This window comes from Carya illinoinensis, chromosome 6 (assembly GCF_018687715.1).
Source record: "Carya illinoinensis cultivar Pawnee chromosome 6, C.illinoinensisPawnee_v1, whole genome shotgun sequence".
Classification (NCBI taxonomy): Eukaryota; Viridiplantae; Streptophyta; class Magnoliopsida; order Fagales; family Juglandaceae; genus Carya; species Carya illinoinensis.
This window is the reverse complement of record NC_056757.1, coordinates 12,931,284-12,940,101: the sequence shown is the minus strand read 5'-3', so window position 1 is coordinate 12,940,101 and position 8,818 is coordinate 12,931,284. Positions and strand designations below refer to the sequence as shown.

At 39.5% G+C, this 8,818-nt stretch overlaps 1 non-coding gene across 1 annotated transcript; it reads right to left on the bottom strand.

Moving 5' to 3' along the window:
* Positions 1–7,845: 7,845 nt before the first annotated feature.
* On the bottom strand, positions 7,846–7,953 carry LOC122314558. The gene has a single exon (XR_006243778.1). It is a non-coding gene; the product is annotated as a small nucleolar RNA R71 (small nucleolar RNA).
* Positions 7,954–8,818: the final 865 nt, after the last annotated feature.

Sequence of the window (8,818 nt, the reverse complement as noted above, 5' to 3'; positions counted from 1 at the left end):
AACCATCATCCCAATGGGTAACCCACTTCGACTGCACATTCCGTTCAACTTACCAAACAACTCAAAGCCCAAATCTCTTGAATTTAATATTACCAAATAGATTCCTCTTCAACTCCTACCAAGCCAAAAATAGATGAGACTAGGACCCGCACTCCCCGGGATGCATATGCACTTACCATTACTACTCATCAATCTCATGCATTCTTAGCCAACACCAAAAATCATTCAAACGTACAAGTGATCCATTACCACATTTCCATCATCTGGACTTATATCCTCAACTCAATAAGATTCGTTCCTAAATCTACTCAACTTATATCCTTAAATCAGCAACTAGCCATTGCTTAAAGTTTGGTACCGAGAATGACCTCAAACCTGCTAAGAATGCATTCCCAAAAGTCTACGGATCATATAGCCTCAAATTCAATCGTATTCAATACCAACACAAAATCTACTATTTCCAACACCCTGATGGGCCTATACTTTTCGAATCGATAAAAATCATTTCCTAAAAACTGCTACTACAACCTCGAGTTAACAATAATTATTTTCTAAACTAGCTCGATATCTTCAATCCTCAAAGAAATACACGAACTAGATCATTACCTCCAATCCTCAAAGAAATCTACTCTAGAAAAATTTTCATATCAGTAATTCAACTCTAATCAACCCCATTTTAATGGTTACAAACTAATCACTCATTAGAGTAGATCAAGCTACAGCACTAAGTTTGTAAAACTAAGAACTCAATTCTTATTATAAATCAGACCTTCAACTCAGCAATTCTAAAACCTTAAATCAAATAAGAATCATCTTCCGAAACTTTTAAGATCAAGGAACTTACATCCCATAATAATAATAAAAAAAAAATCGACTCCCAAATCTTTCAAATTCTAAAACATTAATGGATAATAAATCATTTTCTGAAATTCTCAAGATTGGTGGCTTTAATCCAAAACATTCACCTTAAAAGCTTGTAAAATCTAAAGCCCCAATTGCCACCAAATTACTCATCCGAATCAACAAAATCTAAAACTTGAAATTTAATTATTTCCCCCAAAACTTGTCGAACCTAACACCTTAATTACCATAAACTTATTTTCCTAAAATCTATAAGGTCCCAAACTTTAAAACTTTGCTGAAATTTCATAAAATCTAACATCGAAATTTGTTGAAATTACAACCTACCACGTTATAGACCATTTTCATAAACTCCACGGAACCAAAGAACTCAATTATTCTACTTCCCTAAAAGATCACCCCGATCATGCCATTCTCTCCAAGCCTCGATAATATATATAAAATAAAAATAAAAAAATAAAAAAAAAACCACACCAGGCATTCATCGCTAAAGATTAGATTAGACCTCTACCTGCCATGACTCCAGCATTCTGAGTCTCCGTAACCTCGCCTCCAACGGTACCAAGAGTCACTGCGTACATTCGAGCCTGATCTAATTGCCTCTGGTTAGTTCTACCACTGCGACGAGCTCCACGGCTTTCTTGAACTCGACTAGGGCACTCACGAGCAAAATGCCCCGTCTGACCGCATTCAAAACATTGGTTACTACCCAGACGACACTCGCCTCCGTGAGTTCTATTGCTTCTTCCACAAACTGGCACTCGTCCTCCCATACGCACTCCCAAGGCTGCTTGTGGTCGAGTCTCGATCCGCTGAACAAACTTCTGAGGCGAACCTGAACTACTTCCTTCACCAGTAAAACTCCGCCTCTTTTGTCCTGGAGAGGAGCCCATACTCAAATTATTCTCTCACTCTAAAAGAGTGGCCACGTCCACTAAATCCTGAAATGTGGAAATCCTGTGGCCAACCACCATTCTGCGTATATCAGGACGCAGACCCTCCTGGAAACGCTCGGTCTGCATCTCCTCTGTGGCGATGAGGTGGGGAGCAAATCGCCCAAGCTCTATAAATCTTCAGGCGTACTGTTCCACGGTCATGCTCCCTTGGACCAAGCTTGAGAACTCTCTTGCTTTTTGCCACCTCACGGAAGCAGGAAAGAAGCGATCATTAAACTCTTTCTTGAAGCGCTGCCAGGTCACAGCGGCGAAAGATCCCAAACCTTAAATAAAATTCCCTTAAACAAATCCTTAAAGTTAGTTGAACCTACACTCTCCTATACTATAGCCTCGTTACATAAATTCTACAAAACCTTGACCTCAATCATCTTAAGCAACTTAAAGCTAATTCCTCTCCTCATTGCTACGTGAGTTCCCACCTTACAAAGATTGCCTAAACCATGACATTCCCTTTAGACCTCAACATCATACAAGCAAACCACATCACTAGAAATTCAAGCCTACTACACTAAATGTTCATGCCTAATAATAGTATCCTCGATTATACTGCCTTCCTGCCACAACACAACCTTTGACCCCCTTTCACAAAAAAAAAAAAAAAAAAAAAAAAAAACCAACAACATAAAACCAAAGAAAACCAAAAACCAACACCACATAACAAGAAACAAAAAGAAACCAGCATGCAATAACATAACTAAATAAATAAAACAAGCAACAACCATCAAACAAATAAAACATGTCAAATAGTAACTTTACTTAAAATAAATTTCAAAACACAACTTTAAAAACATTCTGGTACTACCTACGGGACATGTGAATTTACCTAGAGCCAAACCGCTCTGATACCACCTGTGACGCCCCCAAATCCCACGCACGGATATGGGGAAATCGAGACGTCTGGATGATGACACCATAGGTCACCACCCTATCGACGAGTGCCAAGTGTGTGTATAAGCAACAAATGTGCACGAAAAAACACGCAGCGGATAACTAAAGTCATATAACTAAGTACCAGAAATTTCATTGTTTAATACAAAACTGTTCAAAACATATATAATAAAATATTACAAGATACAAATATTATTCAAATCCAACAACAAGACATTAACTTCCACTCAAAATTCCGGCGAAGCCGCATCCTCGGACTCAGCCTCGTCCTCCTCTTCGATCTCTACACCAAAATCTACGATACCAAAAATGGTGTCGCAGGTAAGTAAAAACCAAACACCACTAGATAAAAACATATTAAAACTCAAACAATATGCGTGAAGAATGCCAATGTACGAAACTCATAAAACCATATTTTTCCACGCATGCCAAAAATCCCATTTGGCCCAAAAATATATTACTTTCCGAAATTCACCAAAAGTCTCATTTGGCCCATATCCAACTCAATCCACTAACCAATTAATCCGTATGCACCATGACCTCCCCTAGGGGTCATCCGCACACCCTGGCTCCTGTGCCACACCGCGGGTAACGACCACGCGTATGACACCTAAACGAGTGATGTCCAGTTTCGCGCCCCACGCGTTCGTAGCCAAGCATCCTCTAGCCCTCGCCAGCGAAGGGCCACGGAGTCGGTGCGTAGAGCGTTACCATCCCGCCCGCTCCCATTGTCGCCCAACGACAACTTAGGGGACATCACTCAGTATATTACGCTCCCGAGTGACCAGAGGAGTTCCACCGAGATAATACCTCATCCCGACTTAGGGTCGTGATACACACGCATCTGAAAATCCATTTATGCCAATAAAACAGGATTTTCTCAATTTAAATAAAATGCATGTGCATGCACCATGTAAATGCAATCTCAATACAAAAAACAACCAACCAACCATAAATCAACAAATCAAGCAACTCCGTTCTCAATCCATCTGACCCCCGAACTCCTCGGACTCAGTTCGGAATCAACCAACCAACAGCAAATATTTATTGTAAGAGTAAAATATATTTAAATCTAAAATTAGAGTTTGGAAAATACTTACAGCGCTATGCGGTATTTTTTGAAAGCTCCCAGCGTTGCAAACAGCAGAGGAAAAGCAACGTAACAGTGTAATTTACACTGTGGTCATGGGTAATAAATTACCCACTTTCGAATAGGGACAAACCAAGGCACGAAATTGATAGGAAAGGGTCTTGAGATATTTATGAATGAAGCTAATGGAAATGAGTTTTGGCTGTGGGTGGTGGTCGAAATGGCGGAGGAAGCGAAAAAAGCCCAAATCGGATTTGAGCTCATGGGAGCTGCTCCGAGAACGGATCGAGGCTGGAAATGGGTGGGTTAGGTCGGCAAGAGGTAGGGGAAGAAGTTATGAAGAGATGGTGGCCAGAGGTGGTACGACGGCGCCGTAATCGGTGAAAATCCGTATGGCTTGGAGAAGCTCGTGGTGCCTAACGGTGGCTCGGATGGAGGTGAAACTTGGTGGGGATGCTCACTGGTGAGAGGGGAAGAAAAGTGGGTGGGTGGTGTAGGCCACGCCGCCTACGAGCGGCGGTTCTGGGCTGAGAAAGAAACCGGCGACAGAGAGGAAAAACAGCGCTGGTGCCGTGACTTCCAACCGTGCGTGGCAGCTAACGGCTGGTCCGATGGCTCTGAAAATTGGTGGGGATGATCTCTGGTGGGAGGAGAAGAGAATGGTGGGGGTGGTGTACTACATGGTGGCCGGACGGCGACGCACTGGGCTGGTAAACAGGTGGCGACGGGAAGGGGAAATCTGCGCACGGAGAGAGAGAGAGAATGGGGAAGAAAAGAAGAAGAAAAAGAAAGGAAAGAAAAGAAGAAAAAAGAAAAGGAAAAATGGAAAAAGAAAAAGAGAAAAGAAAAGAAATGAGGTCTAATCCTCACTCCGAAAACCAAAAACAGATCCGCAGAAAACGATTTTAAAAACCGTAAAACGACTAAATAAATTAAATACAACATCAAATAAATTAAAATCAATTTAAAATATAATAATTTAAAATAAAAGAACCAATATATTAATTAAATTAAAAACACTCCTTCAGTGAAAATACACGTAAAAGCGGGTCATCACAGGTACCATAAAATGTCATTTTTTCCAATTCAAAACCAATTCTGTTTCCTCACAATGAGTTAACACTCTCTTTAAATTCAGCAAGCATGCATCAAAAGAAGTTCCAAAAACAGTCAAGTCATCCATAAAAACTTTCGTGCAACTTTCAACCATGTCACTAAAAAGGCTTATCAAATTCCATGAAAGTCTTCATTTGAATTTGACTAGATTTTGACTTGCTCTTTCATAGACTTTGAAATTAAATATAAAAATCTATTTGGGAGTATCCCAAAGTAAATAGAAACTCAATTCAAGAATACACATTAATTTCTATGATTTCTATTCACATTTTATAGCGTTTTAGTCCAATAATAGGGCATTTAGAGTGCACTTTCATACAATTATTAGTTCACATCAAGCTATCGAAGGGGCCACCCACGAGATAAGGCAATAGTGAGAATGACTCGTCTAGTAGCCGGTTTGATAACAGGGGAGAAAGTCTCAGTGTAATCTAGACCCAGCCGCTAGTGAAAACCTTTAGCCACCAATCAGGCTTTATAGCGATCAATGGAAACATTAGGTTTTCGTTTCATGCGGAAGACCCATTTGTGACCAAAGGGCCGAATGTTGAGCTGAGAATGAACTAAATCCCAAGTACCACGTCGAATAAGTGCATTGAATCCTTCACTCATGGCCTAACACCAATTTTCATCTTTTAAGGCCTGGCCCATACAGGAAGGCTCAAGAGAGGATGGCATGAGGTGCTTGGTGGCCGCAAACATCCGCTTAAGCTTTATTATGTTATTCATTCCCCTGGTAATCATGGGATGATTGCGTGGAATCACTGGGCTCAGATTGGGCTGCAAGGTAATTTAGGTAGGTTGCTCACAAGGGTCAAGCAAGGCAAGATTTGGCACAGGTACAGATGAACTAGGAAATGTGCTTTGAGTGAGCAGAATGGACACTGAGTGCTCTGCTTGTTGGAGGTGTGATGAGTGTGTGAAAGTGCACTCTATATACCCTATTATTGGACTAAAATACTAAAATGTGAATAGAAATCATAGGAATTAATGTGTATTCTTAAATTGAATTTCTATTTACGTTGGGATACTCCTAAGCAGTTTTTTTTATGTCTAATTTCAGAGTTTATAAAAGAGCAAGTCAAGCCCAGCCAAATTCAAAGGAGGACATTCATAGGGTTTGAGAGCAATTTGGAAGAAAAGAAAAAGAAAAAAATCACAAAATGAAACCACAAGAAGTCCAAGTCCAAAATTCGCTAGGAGATAGTCTGGACATACTTTAGTCTTTTGACTGTATCTTTTTACTAATATATCAGATTGATACGATTCTTGATGCATTAGAAAGCTATCTTAAAGGGCTATAACTTTGTCTCTAATAAGGATTTCCAAATTCGAAATCCTAGAGGCTGTACGTGTCTGCCAAGATAAGTCCTAAAATTTAGGCGATTTTTTTATGCAGAAATCAAGAGGACATTAGGGTTTCTTTCTTACCCTATATAAGCATATCATTAGCACGAAATGGAGGGGAGGACGAGGCACAAGAGGCAGATCTAAAGAGAGGAGAAAATCACTTCGATGGCCACCGTTCGCTTCAGTTTTCTCTGGAGATTTTTGTTGTCCAGTATATTTATGGGTAACTAAATTCTCTTGTAGGGTTATGGATGAACTTGCACATTAGATGGTATTTCTAATTTATTATTAATTCATGTATTTGATTTTCAATTGCTAAAACTCTTTTCTTTTATCATTCTCAATTCATCGTTAATATTCTCTTCTCCGAATAATCATAGAATTTATTGTGTTTATGGATTCAGTCATGCTTTTTCTATTGAATGGATTAGTTCTTTGATTATGTTTGGATCAATTATTTATCTATATTGATTTAGTTTTTTGCTGCAATATCGCTTCCTGAGTATATTGTCGTCATTGGATTTTATCAATACGGGTAGTAATTCACGTTTTTTAAAAGTGGTGAATGTTTTTTCAAAGGGTTACATTTGATTTAAGTCTGGTTTATAAATCTATACCTGCCAATTGGGAATTGCGAGAATTGAGTTCCTAATTGAGTTATCTAATGAATTAAGAATAATTAAAATACCAGATTTGTGCAAGGGATTCCCGACGCTCTATTGTTTGTCAAATTTGAGTACTTTTTCTGTTAATCACTTTGCTTCACTTGAATTTACATTTAAAATTAATCTTTGTTCTCTATTACTTATTTAATATTTTTTCTTTAGTTTCTTTGTTCCTCTTGCTATTCTTTTAATTTGTCTCCCTGTGGAATCGACACCCCAAAGCTGTGCTACAACTACCGCGTTATTCTTTGGGCGTAATCAAATTTTGGCGCCATTGCCGGGGAGATGGTAGAAGAATTGGGAGATAGTTTTCCTTTCCAACAGTTCGTAAAGGCGGTAACTTCGTTCCCTCTTTTAGCTTGCTGCATCTTTTTTTTATTTTCTTTTTCTTTTTGTAGTTTTTTTTAGTGTTGCGTTTTTCTCTACCTTGCATGCACAGGTATAGAGACGCCTTGGGTCGGTTTGCTTGTAGACCTGTGTTAGAGTCAGAGTTTAATTTTTCTGATCATTTGTTTGATAATTCTTCTAATTTTGAGAAAATGAGTGAACACGAAGATCAACCCACTAGGACCCTTTAGGATTACCTCCACCCTACACGCACAGCCACACCATCATGCATCATGTTTCCAGCTAATATTCGCCAATTGGATTTTAAAACAGGGATGATACAGTTACTCCCTACTTTTCATGGCTTGGAAAATGAAAATCCATATGTGCACATTAGGGAGTTTGAGGAAGTAGTTGCGACTTTTCATAGTCAAAATGCAACTGATGACATTGTGAGACTTAAGTTCTTTCCTTTCTCTTTGAAGGATAGAGCTAAGAGTTTGCTATACTCATTGAGACCACGATTTATTAGGTCATGGAATGAGATGACTCAGGTCTTCTTTAATAAATACTTTTCCCAACATAAGACCAATGCTTTAAAAAGGCAAATCTCCACCTTTGTACAAAAGGATAGTGAGACTTTGTATCAGTCTTGGGAGAGATTTAAGGAGCTATCAAGTATGTGTCCTCACCATGGATATGAGAATTGGCACTTAGTGAGCTATTTTTATGAGGGACTTACACCTAGAGAGCGTCAATTTGTGGAGATGATGTGTATTGGTGAGTTCTTACAGAAAGATCCTGATGAAGCCATAGAATACCTCAATGAGCTTGCTGAAAAAGCTCACACTTGGACTAGACCTAGTGCTACTGAGAGCACAAATAGGTCACGACCTACAGGAAACCTAAATGGTGGTGGAATTTACCATCTCAGGGAAGAAGATAACCTAAAGGCTAAGGTTGAGATGCTCACTAGGGAGCTAGAGGTGTTGAAGAATAAAGACTTAAAGCCAACACACGTGGCTAATCATGCAGAGTCTTTTGGACGATGTTTTGTGTGTGGTGGGGTAGATCACCTTGCCCAAGAGTGTCCCACATTTGCTGAGATGAGAGGGATGTATGAGGAACAATGTAATACCTTAGGTATGTACATGAAGCCTGTTGCACCTTTCTCTGATACCTACAATCCTGGGTGGCGTAATCACCCCAATTTTAGCTGGAAGTCTGAAAACCAGCCACCTGCACAACCCCCTAGATCATATCCTGCACCATATCATGCACCTTCATCTTCTAGGAGTCCTTTAGAAGACACTTTGCATGCTTTTATTGAGCACAGAGTAAAACTAATCAAAAGTTTGAATCTTTGATTATGCAGGTTGTTGAAGAAAACAAAGAGATAAAGAGTCATATATCCAAGATAATGAGCTCCTTGAGTGTGAATGAGCGTGGCAAGTTTCCTTCTCAAGCTCAATCCGCACCCCAAGGTCAGCATATGGCACAAAAAAATTTAAAAGAAGTGAATGCCATTATGACAAGAAGTGGTAAGTCCTTACACATCCCAACAA